At 41.6% G+C, this 18,795-nt stretch overlaps 1 non-coding gene across 1 annotated transcript; it reads right to left on the bottom strand.

Moving 5' to 3' along the window:
* Nucleotides 1–18,489: 18,489 nt before the first annotated feature.
* LOC136530034 (small nucleolar RNA R71) lies at nucleotides 18,490–18,595 on the bottom strand. The gene has a single exon (XR_010777543.1). It is a non-coding gene; the product is annotated as a small nucleolar RNA R71 (small nucleolar RNA).
* Nucleotides 18,596–18,795: the final 200 nt, after the last annotated feature.

The raw sequence follows: 18,795 nt of genomic DNA, 5'->3' as shown, positions 1-18,795 counted from the left end.
GATTTCCAACTAAACTGTACAATTAGTTATTTTTTTTACCTACATTTAATACTCCATGCAAACGGCTAAAAATTGATGTGATGAAGAGAGAGTGAAAAAACTTAGAATTTTGAGGGTATCTAAACAAGGCCTTAGTCACGGTTCAACAGAGTTACAGGGCACGGGGGAGCGGGGAGAGGGAGAGGGAACTTAAGAGACAAAAAAGAGGTAAAAAACGCTAAAAGAACAACTGAAAGAAGAAAGGCTAAACTAGACTTGCAATCCATCGATTAATCCTGGGGGAGTAACTCTTCTTTGCTCTCAGAAGCAATAACTAGAGCTCCATTATGAAGTCGTTCTTTAAATTCTGCAGATTTGGGGCTATCTGGCGAAAGATCACATCATTTCTTGCCTTCCAGATTGTCCAACAGATAAGGATGATAACTTCCATGAAGAAGGGAGCCTGTAGCTGTTCTCTGAAACTCTGCAGATTCTAAAAGGGTTCAAGACTTGAGTCAACCTGAATATTTATCCATGCCCAGCATTGAGAAGCCAGGGAGCATTCCAGGAACAGATGAGTAGAAGATTCTTCTGTAGAACCATTGCACAGAGAGCAACTGTAATCCTGCAGCAGCATGTTTTTCCTTCTCAATAACTCCCTAGTGCTTGGTCTGTCCTTTATAAGCAACCAGAAAAAGACTTTATGTTTGTTCTGGTTGGAACAATTCCACAACCATTTATATACTGGGTGCAAATCTATATGACCGCTCATATGCTTGTAGGCTTTGTTAACCGAGAAGAGATTTGAATTCCAAATGTATATCCACTCGTCTGACAATTCATTCAGTTGAATCTCCTGCACTTCTGCCTGAAGTTGGAGCATCTGGGAATGGGCCTGCTGAGATAAGGGCAAATGAAATAAACTGTGAAATGGGATTATCGTTGCACCTTCAGCAAAAGAGATGTTTTTTTTATTGCAAATGAAAGTAGCTCTGGGAACTTGTGAATGGTGCTCTCAGTTTTCGGCTGGCAGAAGCAGAAAACCGCAGACGTGACGTCCGGTGTGGACTCTCCGGTCCCACATAAACAAGGCCACACGACACGGGTTGGGTGTCGCAAATCTTGATTGGCGATTAGGGGGTATATGTTTCTTTAGTCGCTCCTTAAATTCATGTCATATCGAATATTTAGATAATAATAAAGAGCATTAAATATAGATTAATTACAAAACCAATTACATAGACGGAGGCTAATTTTTGAAACGATTTTTAAGCCTAATTAATCTGTCATTAGCACATACGTACTGTAGCACTATGTTGTCAAATCATGGACTAATTAGACTTAAAAGATTCATCTCGCAAATTAGTCGCAAGTTGTGCAATTAGTTTCGTAATTAGTCTATATTTAATACTCCATGCATGTGTCCAAACATTCGATGTGACGAGAATTTTAGGATGTGCTGTAGAACAAACAGCCCCGGTGTCCTCTTCTATGATTTCCTACGTACTAGCACCACAGTAATGCAGGCTGTGTAGCCTTATCCACTGTTTAGTCATGCTCAAATTGTTCCAGAGCAAGTCCAACAATAAAACCAATTATTTGATTATAAATCAAATTGTAAGAGTCAAGCTAGATATATAATAGTTGTCTCTTAATTCTCTTTAAAAAAATTATCATTACGCTCGTCCATGTCTCACCTTCTCTTTCTTAATCTTTCTCATATTATAACTGGACCCACCATTGCAAGGCTCTTGTTTCCAGCTTATTACTTAAATGGGAGCTAAGTTCTCTCTCTCCCCCACTTCTCTCCTCCACATCTTCATTTGTTTGGCTATACGATCACTATTTACTTGCTCTTAGGAGTCTACGGTACTCTATCCATCCTATAATAAATTATGTTTTAGCCGTGAGTACAAGAATTAATAAGGATGAAGAAGATATAGTGCACAAAGAACAAGAAAGAAAGAGATAGAGATATATTGAAAAAAAAAGGTGCACCAGTAAGTGTAATATCAACTAATAATAATTTACAATAGGTGTAAAATGGAGATCAAATATATAGGATGGAGGGAGTACGAAAAAACTCGATTCACGGTGGTTATACAGCCTCCGGGTATTCCGATTTAAGAATAAAGATATTCTCATGCAGATCGAGAAAATCTCTGAACCCCTGTCCCATCTATACACAGCGGCACCGTAACACCATGAGATGAGCTGGCCACAAACCTGTGCTTTGGATGTGGGGCAAATGAGGTAGTTTTTTTTACCTCGCTCGGGGAGAATACGAACAAAGCTGCAAATAAACGCTTTCCTTTTCTTTTTCATGTGGACTATGATCTGTGTTTACAATATAATATAATTAAGTAAAAATCTCATCCATATTCTATTACAAATAATTTGCTGTAAATATGTTTCTTATTTCAGCCAAAAAATGATGAACATCTTTTGCTTCATTTTTTTAGGGGTCATGCATGGGCCTTTATAGGCTTGGCCACACACATGATGGGAAAACAGAGGAAATTCACGAAGAACCCCTTATTTGAATTTGAACACCTCTCGTATTGTTCGATATCTTGAAATCTTAGCATACTTTAGGCGACGTTGAACATGCTAATGTTAGGGAGTATTATGCTCTACGACCTTAGAAAGAGGCTCTCGAAGGAGGCGAACCGGCCAGGCAATTGCCTTTCATGTTTGTCGGCCGTCGGTGATCATCGTGACCCAGGATCCGCAATTGTCCACGCTGCCTCCTTTTGCGCGATTTAGCGGGAGATCATCGGGTGCCAGCCTGCAGCCGCTTCTTTTTGCCGTGGTCTCCCGTCGCAGCGCCGTCACGACACAACCCCCGGACATGCTGGACCTCCGCGCCAAGGTTGTTGTCTGACAATAGCAATCCGACAATACTGCTACTTGATGAAAATCAGTCCTTAACTTATTAAAGTCCACTTCTTTTGTGTTCACTGCTTTACTTTCAATGCACCAATTATCCGCACCAGTCTGATACATCAAGTACCACATTTTAACAAGTGGACACTGTTTTAGGTGTATGTGTATCGAAGCGATTCCCAGTCATCTCAGAGATTAATTGATTGTCAGAGACATGTTTGTCTCACTTGTTGTATTATGTAGGGTGTCTGGTTTGGCAATAGTTTTGGAATCCGAAACCTTGACTGTCTTTGTGCTTCATTTGCATGTTGTTGAGTACATGTGAAGAAAATTCCAAGAAGTTCAAAGCTAACATTAAAAAAATTCAGAGATTCAAAGTTAACATCTAAAAAGTTCAGATAAGTTTAGAGTTAACATTCAAACAATCATGCTGCTCCGGCCCGTCCTCGCTACTAAAGCGAAGTGAAGGGTTTTGGGCAGGTGTGATTCTGTGGACGGTCAATCCGGTGGAGGCGATAGTGCAGTGAATCTTAGGCTTGAGATTTTGGCTGGGCCGGTGGAATGTTGCTATTCCGGGCCGGTGAATGAAATGTAATCGTAAGATTCATGGCCAACTCGTCCAGTCGTCCTAGCTCCAAGCTACAGGCAACATGTTGCCGCCCGATTTAGGCACGGATATGGCGGATCTCTTAATGTGCCGTGCATGCCATGCTCAGCCTAAGACCGTCACTGCAGTGGCTGCACTAGATAAGGGTAACCGTGTTGTAGTGCCGTTCTAGTTAACCCGATGTCCCGATCAAAGGTTTAACTTATAAGCTGTTTATAGCCAACATAAGCTGAAATTAGTGGACAAACACTAAGTTTTTCTATAGCTTATTTTAACAGAACTTATTCTCACCATCTCTATTTTGTACTAAAAAACAACGCAAAAGCTAAGCTAGTCATGTCTATACTCAATTTGTGCTTTTTTTTAGAGGCGCTTCTTAGAGAAGTTGTACAACACTGAATCTCATAAATATCGGATCAAGTTTAAATTGGTTTATAAAAAACTGGCTCTATTCCACCATAAACACTCTCCAATTTATTGTACACCACAACTGTATGTACACCAAAGAAATAACACAAAATATTACAGAGGTAGAGCAGCGGTAGTACAATAGAGTAGTCTGAGTAGAGTAAGGGTGAGTGAGTTGCCTATGTTGTCCCCATCGAGCGTGTGGGTGGGATACTGAATGATTTTAAAGAAATTTATAGCTTTTAGTAAGGATATGCATCGAGAGTAATCCTTTTTCTTGTAACCAGTAATGCATGCTTATTTTTAGTCGTCGAGAAGTGACACAAATACACAATGGTTTTTTGTCACGGTGCACCTTTGCTTTACCTTGTTCTCGGCACTATTACCAGCATTGTACACACTTGTATTAGGAACATATCAATAAAATCCAAAAAAATTACATGAGAAAAATTCATACATAAAATTCAAAACATATTATAAAATGGACAAAAGAAATCCAAAATTCATATATAAAATTTACAAAACCGAGCAAGAACAATCTAGGAAAAACAAAGAAAAGAAAATAGTCTCATGTAATGACATCATAACATGTTACATTAATTCTTCACCAAGGCCACGCATAGAAAAATCTTCCTATAAAACAAATGAATCTATGTGCAATACATAGAAGGCAAACACAACACAATCGTTGGGAGAATATGCTTCATCCCTCTTGAGCCATATATGCAAAAATAACAACAACCAGGTAGATAAGAAAGCAACATAACTCTTGTCTGCGATAACTCTTCTCTGCGGTGAAGACACTAGAGGGGCTACAAGTACTGATATGTTGCAACTATAAGTACTAATATGTTGCTTGCTATGCATATTTATATTAATTTTAAATGGATATCTAGTGGTTGGGTAAGGGATTTTTTTTGTGTGGGAATGGGGTAGGGTTGGGGGCTTATGACCCCCTCTGCCTTACACATAGCTCTACCAAAACCAGCAATAGGTCATGTTTGGGGGCTTTTCTTTTCACGGGGCTGGAAGCAACCAGATGGCGAAGCTATGGTGACAGTCAAATGGCGAAGCTGTGGTGACGGCTGAGGCGTTGTTGAGATCCAGACTGCTCCAGAAAGACATGCCATTGAAGCCTTGATCTACAACATGAGAAGGAGGATGCCATGGCGATCCCTACAGTCATGGCAGAGAGGGCCCTTGCCAAGCATGCAGGTTGGCCTAGGTCATCGTGTCAGCACTGATCGCATCCACCAGGTGGCAGGCATCGAAGCTGACCAGGGAGATGACCCCGATGGCAGCCGGCCCGATGAAAAAGTCGATGATGCCCACCTTCTCGTAGCAGAAGCGTGGCACGACGCAAAATGGGCGCAGGAGCAACGAAGTTTGCACCTACGTCTTGAGAGCTCCGATGTCGAGCAGGAGCAAGAATGCGAAGTGAGCTAACCTGAGGTGCATCACCTGATGGACGGTGGACGCCCTCCTAGAGCAGGGCCATGGTAGAGCTGCTGCTGACACAGAATACAAAGTGAGGTGAGAAGTGGGATACGGATTGCTCTGCTTTGGGGGTCATATATTTGTTGCTTAATATGCATATTTATGCTAATTTTAGACGTTTAACTAGTGGATGGGTAAGGGATTTTTGTGTATGAATGGGGTGGGGTTGGGGGCATATGGCACCCTTTTGCCCTACACATACCTCTGCTAAAACCAACAGTCGAATATGTCATGCTTGGGGGCTTTTCCTCCGGCTGTCATGGCGCCCGCGGTCGAGGAGCCACCGCCGCCTTAAGCTGTAGTGGCACCCGCGTGAAAGGTCAAAATCTCTACAAAATCACTAGAGCACAAGGTTAGTAGCCTAAATGGCGAAATGCAATTTTGCTCTAGCTTTACAAAGGTTGCAAGCCACCTATCCCAATAATTCTAGTAGCTATGATCTCTATGTTCACACAAAGCCTATGTCACTACTCTCTAAGTAAGTGAGCTCTCAAATACTAACTAAAGAGCCTAACTAACCAAACTAACAAGCTCTCAAAGACTAACTACACTAAAAAGCTTGACTAGGCAAGAATGTAAACAAAGTAAATACAAGAGAGAGTGTTGGGAGATTATACCACCGTGGCAAGAGAGATGAACCAATCAATGAATATCCAATCAATCACCGGAAGAATACCAATCACAATAGACACAATATTTTCTCCCAATGTTCATGTGCTTGCCGGCACGCTAGTCCCCGTTGTGTCGACCAACACTTGGTGGTTCGACGGCTAATAGGTATCACACACATAGCCAACACTTGACGCCGCAAGAACCTACCCACAAGTGAGGTAGCTCAATGATACGAGCAATCCAATAGAGTATCTATTGGCTCTCCGCCGGGGAAAGGTCAAGAACCCCTCACAAGCAACCGATCGAGGTCGAAGACAATCACCAACTCCGCTCAACGATCCTCCAATCACCGAGCCATCTAGGTGTCGGCAAACATCAAGAGTAACAAGATCATGATCAGCCCAAATCACCCAACTAGTGCCACAAGATGATGCAACTCGATGCAATGCACTAGAGGCTGATCACCAATCTCACTCAAATGATAAAATCATGTGTGCAAGTGAGTGGATTCTGTTTGCTCATCTCCCAAAGGGTGTGCATAAGTGTATAATGTGCCAAGAGAGTGGCCAAGACCGGCCACACCCTCTATTTATAGCCACACAAGCAAATAGAGTTGTTGGCCTTTTGGAGTTGTTTCTACGCGGGCACCGGATAGGGCGGTGTGCCACCGCCCTAGGCGTGGCGGTGCCCCTCCAATGGTCACCCAACAGCTACTAGCCATTGGTCACCAGACAAGGCATGGTGGTGGCACTGCCCTAGGAGTGGCGGTGACTATCCCAGCCAAGTTCCCAAAAATGCTCGTCTCTGGAAAAATAACACGGTGGCACCGGACACCCTATGGCGGTGCACTTTCGCACCAATGGCGGTGTACACTGGTAGGGGCGGTGCCCCAACCCCAACTGTGCTTCTTTGCGGAGCCCAGGTGGGCACCGCCCTAGGGGTGGCGGTGCCACCTAGACACCACCACTAGCTTGCTAAGTTGCAAACTTTGTCACATATCGATCCACGGCAACTCAAGCTCCTTTCCACAAGCGATGCTAACTCTCAAAGTGTTTTCTCAAAACATGTTAGAGCCAAGTTAGCATTTCTCAAAACATTTTTAATAAATATTTTGGCTTGCTCTCCGAAGTGCACTAGGCCTAAATGCAATGCATGAAGTCCAACACCTAGTGGCACTGGATGACCGAATTATCTAGGTGAGATCTCCTCTTAATAGTACAACCATCTATCCTAAATGTGATCACACTCTTTATAGTGTCTTGATCACTAAAACAAAATCCCTATTTATACCTTTGCCTTGATCTTCATAGGGTTTTGTTTTTCTCTTTCTTCTTTTCCAAGTTGAGCACTTGATCATCATCACATGTGGCCATCTCATCATTTCATGTGATCATCACCATCTCTTGAGTGCCACGATGCTCCACACTTGGATGTACCAACCTATCTCACACAACACTTAGATAGCAAGGTTAGTACATAGGTTTCATCAATTATCAAAATCAAACTAGGGCTTTCAATCTCCCCCTTTTTAGTAATTGATGACAACCTTTTCACAAAGATATTCAATAAAATTTTTTTGGATTCATGTTGCTTGCCCAAGCATTTTACCATGTGTAAAGGATATGGACAAGTTTCATAAACCTGAATTGGTAGCATTAGCTCCCCCTACATATATGCTAAGAGTTTGGATTTGAAAGCTTGCACATATGCATGGATTAGAAAGTGTGGGGAAGTAATGTCTACCAAATGATGCTAAGGTGTAAAGAATGGACCTTTGAAGCGTGATACTAATCGGAGTTGCCATTTGAACACCATCCTTAGCACCATAGTTTGCTAGATGCTACATGAAAATCACAAACACTAGATACCTCGTGAGATCAACAATATAAGCAAGGCTCTAGTACCACTTGTAAGATCAAATTCAAATGTCTAGCTATCCTATGCATGCTAGTTTTTATTGCATCAATCAATTTCTACAATCTAGCATACACCACACAAGCATGGATATGAAATTTAAAAACTTGTGCCATGCAAGCAAACATGTAATGCATATACAAATGCAACATACAAGTTTATGAGCTTGCTCCCCCTACTTGTGTGCTTCAAATTTTAATTGATCCCCTTACTTTCCCCTATCTTTATCTTTGTATTTCTCTCCCCTGTCTTTGTGAACTATTCCCCCCCCCTTTGGCATCAAATACCACAAAAGGTGGGCTAAAATTTTAGATAGGTCGGGGTGAAACCATGTTAAGTGAGGATCATTTTCCCATATTTGGTTCAATCTAGATCACTTGCAAAAGATATTTAACTCGGTTTGATTCAAGGATAAACTTCTTCATGCCTCATTTCAAGGGTTATCTTGACCATGTTTAGTTAAGCACTTATAGTTCATTTTCTAGATTAAACACTAGGTTCACAAGCCCACAAATATGTCATATGCTACCACTAGATCATTTCAAGCATACAAGCAATAGTGGTACCATACACGTATCAAATTCATTTGACTTTCATGAATGAGCCTAAGACATGAGAGAAATGAGTAGGTGCACTAAACAAGTCCTTAGCAATGGATGAATGACATGTCAATCAATTTTACCTTGCCTAGATCATCCAGAGAGTAGAAGATCATAGTGGGAATTTAGTTTCTGTTGCTCTGATGCAGAGCTTAGGTAGTCTCAGCTTGGCTGGTCTTTGCTCTAGATATTCTGAAACTATCTATTAAATCCCCCAAATTCTGTATTTCCGTTAACTCTAATTAATGGAAATGAGATTTCTCGGTTGAAAAAAAATCAATTTTACCTTGCTTTGCTCAAAGGAGAGGCATGTCATATAATGGGGGTTCATCAACACATATTTGAGAAGTAAAGTATGTTCAATCCATTCCTTAGTTTGCAAAACATCTTCTCATCAAGTGGCTTGGTAAAAATATCAGCAAGTTGATCTTCGGTGCCCATACTCTCAATGCAAATGTTCCATTTTTGTTGGTGATCTCTTATGAAATGATGGTGGACATCTATGTGCTTTGTTCTTGAATGTTGAACCGGGTTGTTGGTGAGCTTTACGGCACTCTCATTGTCACATAGCAATGGCACTTGTTTGAACTTGATTCTAAAGTCACTCAAAGTAGCCTTCATCCAAAGTAATTGAGCACAACAACTACCATTGTCCCCGTTGTATTTTGCTTCGATGGTTGAAAGTGCTACACTATTTTGCTTCTTTGATGACCAAGACACAAGTGCTCTTCCTAATAGTTGACATGTACCTGATGTGCTCTTTCTCTCAACTTTTCATGCCGCATAATTGGAGTTCGAATATCTAATCAACTCAAATCTAGCTCCTTTGGGATACCATAATCCAACATTTTGTGTATGCTTCAATTACCTCAATATTCTCTTTGTTGCCTTCAAATAACTTTTCTTGGTGAGGCTTGAAATCTAGCACACATGCACACACTAAACATCACATCTGGCCTTGATGCGGTCATATAGAATAGGCTTCCATTCATAGACCGATACATCTTTTGATCCACCATATTTGTTTCCACCAATGCTAGTGTATGTGGTTGGTCCAAACAAGTCCATATGCAACAACTCAAATGCGTTAGATGTACTCATCATACTCTTTTTAGGATGTGTGTTACCAACTTATTTTCTGGCTTGACATGCACTACAAAGCTTATCCTTCTCAAATATAACATCTTTCAAGCCTCTTACTAGATCATGCTTAATCAACTTGTTCAATTATTTTATTCCAACATGACCAAGCCTTCTATGCTATAACCAACCCATGCAAGACTTAGTGAGCAAACATGCTGACAATTGAGCCTCTCTAGCACTAAAATCAACCAAGTATAGATTATCATATTTAAATCCTTTGAATATCAAGTTAGAGCCATCTACACTTATGATCTCTACATCATCCACACTAAATATGCACTTGAAACCAAGGTCATACAATTGAGCTACCGACAATAGGTTAAAGTTCAAGCTCTCTACTAGTAGCATATTTGAAATGCTCAAGTCATTAGATATTGCAATCTTACCAAGCCCTTTGACCTTGCCTTTGCTATTATCACCAAAAGTTATACTATCAACCCCATTGTTATCACTTGTGTTGATTGAATTGAATATTCTTGAATCACCAGTCATGTGTTGTGTGCACCCACTATCAAGCACCTAATGCCTTTCTCTGACTTTATAATTGACCTATAAAAGAAGATCAATTTCTTTTAGGTACCCAAACTTGCTTGGGTCCTTGAAGATTAGTCACTAAGCTCTTTGGTACTCAAATGACTTTCTTCTTTGAGCCCACAATTGGTGCACCAATGAACTTATCCTTAACACCATTGGCACCTTTGGTAAGCAAATAACAAGAATCATATTTAATTGAGGATACATTAGTTTGCTTGTTCTTGTTCTTATAATTTTGCTCTATATGCCTAACTTGCTTGCATCTATTGCAAAACTGACTATTGCCCTTCACAAAGCAAGCTTTGGGAGTGACAAAATCTACCTTGCCTTTCTTGGGGGTATATCTTGATTCCTCTATATTGAGAGAAAATTTTTGGCTATCTAAACACTTTAGTAAGCGGGCATCTCCACCATAGGCATTGCCTAAGGCACGAGTGAGCTCATTCACCTCCTTCTTGAGGGTCTTATTTTCCACCATTAGTGAGACATCACAAGTGAAACCATCACTCAAAGGTGAAGTAAAAGTAGAAGTGCTACAAGAAGGGTTAGTAGGAGCAACAACAATGGGCTTATAAAAAGATTCATCAAGAATAACACATGTTAGTCCCACATCACAAGACACAATCACTTGCTCCTTGTTGGCTTCCTTGAGGAGAGAGGAGTGAGCTTTTTCAAGCTTAGTGTGATCATTGCCAAGCTCCTCATGATCTTCCTTTAGACTCTCATGAGAAACATTGAGCTCATCAAAGAATTGCTTGAGAGCTTTGAGCTCTTTCCATAATTATTTGCACTCCTTTCTCTTCATCTCAAGACATGTGTGGGCATTCTCCAACATATCCATGAGAGCCTCCTTGGAGTCGTCCTTCTCCTCCTTCTCATCATCACTCCTACAATCATCACTTTCACAATCATCATCACTTTCCTCATATTTTACCTTAGTGGGCTTTGCCATAAGGGATGTAGATGAAGTATTGAAGAGAGAAGGTTCGTTGTTAATGGCTATGCTTGTAATTGCCTTCTTCTTGGATTTCTAATCATCATCACTAGAGTCACTATCCTTCGATGATGCATCATTATCCCATATCACCACATAGCCACCACCCTTCTTTTGGAAGGTCATTTTCTTCTCCTTCTTCTCTTTCTTCTCCTTCTCTTTCCTTTCCTTCTTCTCATCCCCATCATGGTCACTATTATAGGGATAATCTGCTACAATGTGATCCTTGCTCTTGCACTTGTAGCATCTTCTCACAGAATCTTTGCTCTTGTTGTCTTTTCTCTTTCTTACACTATAGCCCTTGTTTTTCATGAATCTTCTAAACTTGCGCATAAAGAGAGCCATGGACTCATCATCAATGTTACTAGCCTCTTCATCCTCACTTGATTCTTATTTCTTGAACTTAGCCTTGTTCTTGGATGATGAGCTAGCCTTGAATGCTACACTCTTCTTCTTATTGAGTTCACCTTCCTTCTTCTCATCCTTGTCAACTCTGATGTAGACAAGGCCCGATCTTCTAATAGGTACGATAGCGTCGATTGGTGGAGACTCAATGTTCACGATCTAGGCTTCAAACCAAGACTATTTCGAATCCCCGCAACCATTACACCACTGCTCCATTGGTTATCAACCATGCGAACATGATTGACCTCGCTGAGAAGGCTTTCCTGCAAGCGAATCGAGAACACAAGCAAGAACAGGATGAACACAATATGAAATTGCAAATAAATATGAGGCTTATGATAATGAGAAGGAGTTCAAGTCTTTATTCGAAAGGACTAATCACCACATGCGAACAAGATCAAGAACTGGGGCCCAGGTTCACAGCAAGCGACCTTGGCGGCACAGTTGCAGCAAAACAACGTCTGTTTCACAAGGAAATCAAGAACTAAACAAAACCCAAACTCTAAGGAGAGTGATGGCTGCTAATTATAGAATCTTGGATGTCACCCCCCTGGACGCACCCCTAATGGGCCCAAACACGATATATAGTCCAACGGACCAAAAGACGGTGTCGCAGCACCCTAGTAGATTCTGGACGCTGACTTGTTTCGATGATTCCTGTTGATTATGAAGGGCTTTTGATGTGAGACCACTTGCATTGGCTTCCTTATCTAATTATCTTTCCATACATATGTGGATTGTCAAAAATGGAGCTCGAACATGCCCGTGTGACCAATTTTATGATAGACTAGTCCTGGAACCCGAGATGGGCTCCAACTTCAGTTGGACTGGGCCTCCACCATGAGAAAGATGAATCGGACACCCATGCTGGACCTCCTCCTCTCCTTGGCTTGTATGTGATGGTGTGATGTCCTCGTCAAACTCCCTCCCTTTCTACACGGTATGTCTCTTGTGTCATGATATCACCTAGTACTTGGTTAGGGGTTAATTACTTCAATCCTCCTCTTATGATGAGCATTCTTAACATCTCAAATCTTGGAGGTAAGCACATCAAGAACCGATGAGAGACATCATCATCATTTATCTTCTCTCCCAAAGCCTTCAAGTCATTAACAATCACTTACAATCGATGGAACATCTCTGAAATGCTCTCATCATCCTTCATCTTGAAGCTTATCAACTTGTCCTTGAGGATATACAACTTAGCACTCTTCACCACCGGTGTGCCCTCATATGTTTCTTCCAATCTCTTCCACACCTCACTAGCTCTTTTACAATCCTTGATTTGCTTAAACACCTTGGAATCAATGGTATTGTAGATGGTGTTGAGAGCCATTGTATTGCATTGCTTGTTGGCCTTATCTTGGTTGGTGAGATTGGTGGGATCAATAATCACATAATCACTCTCGGTCACATCCCACACTTGATCATTGATTGAACCAAGATACATCTTTATCTTTCTCTTCCAATAATCATAGCATGTGTAATCAAAGAAAGGTGGTTTCCCCCCATTGGTTGAACACAACTTGAGGCATCTTTTGACACAGAGGTTGTTAAGCCTTCAATCAAACGGTGACCACGGCTCTGATACCACTTGAAAAGGTCCTAATATGGCTAGAGGGGGGGTAAATAGCCTAATAAAATCTCTACAAAATCCCTAGAGCGCAAGGTTAGTAACCTAAATGGAAAAATACAATTTTGATCTAGCTCTACAAGGGTTACAAGCCACCTATCCTAATAATTCTAGTAGCTATGATCTCTAGGTTCACACAAAGCCTATGTCACTACTCTTTAAGCTAGTGAGCTCTCAAAGACTAACTAAAGAGCCTCACTAACCAAACTAACAAGCTCTCAAAGACTAACTACACTAAAGAGCTTGACTAGAAAAGAATGTAAATAAAGTAAATACAAGAGAGTGTCAGGAGATTATACCACTAGGGCAAGAGAGATGAACCAATCAATGAATATCCAATCAATCATCGGGAGAATGGCAATCACAATAGACATAAGATTTTCTCCCAAGGTTCACATGCTTGCCGGCAAGCTAGTCCTCGTTGTGTTGACCAACACTTGGTGGTTTGGTAGCTAATTGGTATCAAACACCTAGCCAACACTTGGCGCCGCAAGAACCTACCCAAAAGTGAGGTAGCTCAATGATACGAGCAATCCAATAGAGTACCTTTTGGCTCTCCACCGGGGAAAGGTCAAGAACCCCTCATAAGCAATCGATCAAGGCTGGAGACAATCACCAACTCCGCTCAATGAACCTCCAATCACTGGGTCATCTAGGTGTTGGCAAACACCAAGAGTAACAAGATCACGACCAACCCAAATCACCCAACTAGTGCCACAAGATGATGCAACTCAATGCAATGAACTAGAGGCTCATCAATCTCACTCAAATGATGAAATTAAGTGTGCAAGTGAGTGGATTGTGTTTGCTCAGCTCCCAAAGGGAGTGCACAAGTGTATGAGGTGCCAAGAGAGTGGTCAAGACTGGCCACACCCTCTATTTATAGCCACACAAGCAAATAGAGCCGTTGGACCTTTGGGGTTGTTTCTGCATGGACACCGGATAGGGCGATGTGCCACTACCCTAGGGGTGGCGGTGCCCCTCCAATGGTCACCCAACGGCTAGTTTGACTAGCCGTTGGTCACCGGACAAGGCATGGCGGTGGCACCGCCCTAGGGGTGGCGGTGACCATCCTAGCAAACTCCCCAAAAGTGGCCCTCTCTAGAAAAATAGGGCGGTGCACCGGACATTGGGCGGCGGTGCCCATGGCTATGACCCCCTGTGCTCAAACTCATTTTTGCCAGCCTCAAGAAAAATAGGGAGGTAGCACCGGACACCCTACGGTGGTCACCGCCTCACCAATGGCAGTGTACACTGGTAGGGGCGGCGCCCAAACCCTAACCATGCTTCTCTGCCGAGCCCAAGTAGGCACCGCCCTAGGGGTGGTGGTGCCACTGGACAGGGGGTGGCGGTGCCACCTAGACACCACCATAAGCTCGCTAAGTTGCAAACTTTGTCACTTATTGATCTATGGCAACTCGAGCTCGTTTCCACAAGCGATGCTAACTCTCAAAGTGTTTTCTCAAAACATGTAAGAGCCAAGTTAGCATTTCTTAAAATATTTTCAATAAATATTTTTACTTGATCTCTGAAGTGGACTAGGCCTAAATGCAATGCATGAAGTCCAACACCTAGTGGCACTAGATGATCGAATTGTCTATTAGAGATCCCCTCTTAATAGTACAACCATCTATCCTAATTGCGATCACACACTCTATAGTGTCTTGATCACTAAAACAAAATCCCTATTTATACATTTACCTTGATCTCCATAGGGTTTTGTTTTTCTCTTTCATCTTTTCCATGTTGAGCACATGATCATCATCACATGTGGCCATCTCATCATTTCATGTGATCATCACCATCTCTTGAGTGCCACGATGCTCCACACTTGGATGTACCAACCTATCTCGCACAACACTTAGATAGCAAGGTTAGTATAAAGGTTTCATCAATTATCAAAACCAAACTAGGTCTTTCACCGTGGCCGTGGAGCCACTATGGCCTCCGGCTGCTGTGGCGCGTGCGGTCGAGGAGCCATCATAGCCTCCAGCTATCATGGCACCCATGGCCATGGCCGACCCTCCTCAGGCTATGCCATGGCGGCCACTAGCTCCTCATGCAGCCAAGGAGATGTCGCTGCCTCTAGCTACCATGGCACACTCATCAACAATCGCTCCCTAGGTGGGTGGAGAGGAGCCTTTGGTGCCACCACGTTTGGGATGAGTGGCCCCTCACCAGGTCAAGGAGGTGCCGACGGTCATCCATAGCAGTAGTGTCATCAGCTTTGGCATAAGATGACTCTTCTCCTCATCAGCGGTGACCCTCATCGTTGTCCTATGTCGTCTCTAAGTAGGAGTAGGCGCGGGTGGTGTTGTAGTTTCTTCTACAATAATCCTCCTAGTAATTAACCCGATCATAATGTTCTTGTGTGTACTAGCTTCGACCAGGTCACAAAATGTCAAATGTAGTTTCATGAAAACTAATTAGATCTATTTATGCCCTGGGCTAACACTAGTGCAAGAGTGGGTTTCTGTCCTAGTTGGGAAACCCCCTCTAGTCCTAGTTTCCCAATGGGGACTACCAATCCAAGACTAAAGGCCCAGCTTTAGTCCTGGTTCCCTCAATCGGGATTGATTTGGCACTTTTAGTCTTGGTTGGTAATACCAACCGGGAGTAAAGGCGGCTCCAACCTAGGCCCCAGGCGCTGCCACGTATTACACCTCCAGTCCCAGTTATCAACTGGGACTGAATGTCTCTTTCTTTTCTTTTCTTTTCTTTTCTTTTACAGTTTCTTTGCATTGAATATTGTATGCACATATTAAGAGTGAAACTAATTAAGTAAGATGTTGTATATTGCAATGATCATCCATCCCACAATGAAATTTCATACAAACCATAATAAATTTAAACCAAGTCATTACACACTACATGTCCAAGTACTCCCCAAAGTTCATGCAAACATAGTATGTCACCACTACTACCTAATGAAGTTGACTTTCTCGTATTTTCAATTTGTTGAAGTGTAGGTCACCGATGTGGTAACCAGAAATATCATTAATGAAGACCAATGCATTAACTGGTTGTTGACAGTAGTTAACAATCATTATAAACCATCAATATAACTTGTATAAGGGAATAAATATAATCACCAATGAAGGTTTAGGGGTTTAAACTAACAAATTTCATGAGTTTTGGTGAATCTATATTTTCTATAGGGTTTATTCAGAAAACCATCAAGGTGGACCTACATGTCAGATTTAATTGCGCTTATCCGCAGTGAAATGGACACCAGAAGACTCGGGAGGACTCCACACCGAAGTAGAGGTCGAGATGTCTCTAGGTGGGACCGACTAGCCCCACCTATAAGCCGCTCAACCCTTGGGGCCCACCAATCTGCCCTCATTGCAATATCGGTTCTCCACCGCCTCCTAGGTTGCATTTATGTTGTTCTTTAAGTCGGTTCGATCCAAGGGCTCATGTTGGACGCTCCGGCCTATATATATCAGCCCCTGCCCCCCTGAAGGCATAAGTCATTTGAGAAGACAAAAACCCTAATCATCCTTAGAGCTCCACCATATTCTAGGGCATAGCTAGTTAGACTAGGTCTAGAGGGAGGCAAGCAAGCTTCGCTTGGATTCCCGATCTTGTCAAGAGCATCGTTCAATATAATCTTTGTACCCTCTCTCTTTTGTATCTCCATTACTTTATATGCTAGTTACAATTGTTATGATAATATTAGTATTCATCTTATTCATGTTTTTTGTTATAATGTTCATCATCTACTTTGATTATATGCTTAGTATAGCTAGTTTATCATTATATCCATGCATAAGTGCATATAGCACTTGCTTCGCTGTGCATGGGGTGAGTGGTTGACATTGTGTAAGTGTGGTGCTTATATATTGTTTACTTGTGGATACACCTTATATTCTAGGTTATGTGGTACATCGCGGATGTGACACTCCCGTTGAGTCCTTTGTAGTCCACTCCCTGAATATAGGCGCATGTAGGGTTTGGTTACGAAGGAAGAGCAAGCTCTGTTCTTAATCTTCCTTAGTAATATCCCTTATGTGTTGATACGAGGATGATCTTAGCAATGACTACTATGTATAATTGCACTAATCAATGTATGATTTGACTTATAATTAGGAATAACTTAGGAATTATTCCTCTAATATTCTACCTAACCATGCTAATGCCATAGAAAGGAGTACTATGAGTGATTTATCATTATTATTGATCAATACTTATCATATATATATATATATATATATATATATCTTATCCTATGACTTACCTCTATTATGAGTAGAACATTGGTTATGGTTTATTTCTTCTTCAATAGTATAAGTTATCAATACATGTCCTTGCTAGACCTTCCCTGTGGTAAAAATATAAATAACGATACCTAGAATACTCTCGGGTAAAGTGCTACAATGGTATATTATCTGTGCGCTTGCAGATCTTTTTTAATCATATATTTATATATTCTTTCTAGTCACATAAAATGATAAAGAACTACTTAGTATTATTCTAGTAGTAATGCTGAGTAGTACCAACAAGCATCTCTGGCATCATCACTAGGGATGACAACCTAGTAAAGTAATGTTAGGAGATATAGGTTTATAATAGGTGGCTACTTAAAACAAGTGACACATTAATAAATACCAACAAGCATTTTTGGCATTGTTGTTAGGGAAGGTAGCTAGGCAAAGGAAGTATTGATAAACTTATACTTATTGATGGGATTGAAGACAACCATTGACCTCTACTCAAACAGGCTTACCCTTGTTTTGTCTACTTGTGTATCTTATGCGGGGTAATGTATGACCGGTTTTGACCTTCCGGCAAACTACGTGAAAGATCCAGAAGCATTAATCAGAAGGACCAGAGCTAAACTCAAGAAAGTTCCAGCTTTAAAGTCAGAAGACAACCATATAAGACAGCTTCACACCTGAATTTAAAGCTAAGTCTAATAGGACTCTTTGTGAATTCTCTGCTCCAACTACAACCAACATTCGTACTGGACCAACAGTCAATGTTGGAGACAATGGATTCGAGCTCAAGCCAGCTCTCATTAACATGGTGCAAGCAAACTAGTTTTGTGGGAAGGCACATGAAGATGCGAGTGCACATCTCCAACACTTTCTAGAGATCTGTAGCACTTTCACCATCAAAGGAGTAACCCAAGATGCCATATTACTTCGCCTCTTCCCATTCTCACTCTTGGGGAAGGGCAAGCAATGGTTCTACGCCAATAAGAATAGAAATACTACATGGGATAACTGCTCTATTGCTTTTCTAGCAAAGTTCTTTCCCACAGGCAAGACCAATGCTCTGCATGGGAAAATTTCAAGCTTTCAGCAACAACATGATGAATCTATCCCTAAGGCATGGGAACGCTTTTAAGATTACATTGCGGAATGTCCTCATTATGAGATGGAGAATTGGCTACTCATGCAGATTTTCTACCACGGGTTGACCAACAGTACTCATAAGACTATGGATGCTGCTGCTGAAGGAGCATTCCTATCACTCACCATACCAGCTACAACAACTCTTGTAGAGAAGATGGCCTCCAATCAAGGTTGGAATGAAGAACGTGTTCAAACCCGCAAGAGGGGTGGAGGTATGCATCAAC

Source organism: Miscanthus floridulus, chromosome 19 (assembly GCF_019320115.1).
Source record: "Miscanthus floridulus cultivar M001 chromosome 19, ASM1932011v1, whole genome shotgun sequence".
NCBI lineage: Eukaryota > Viridiplantae > Streptophyta > Magnoliopsida > Poales > Poaceae > Miscanthus > Miscanthus floridulus.
The sequence above is the reverse complement of the archived record's forward strand: the minus strand, read 5'-3'. Positions and strand labels throughout refer to the sequence as shown.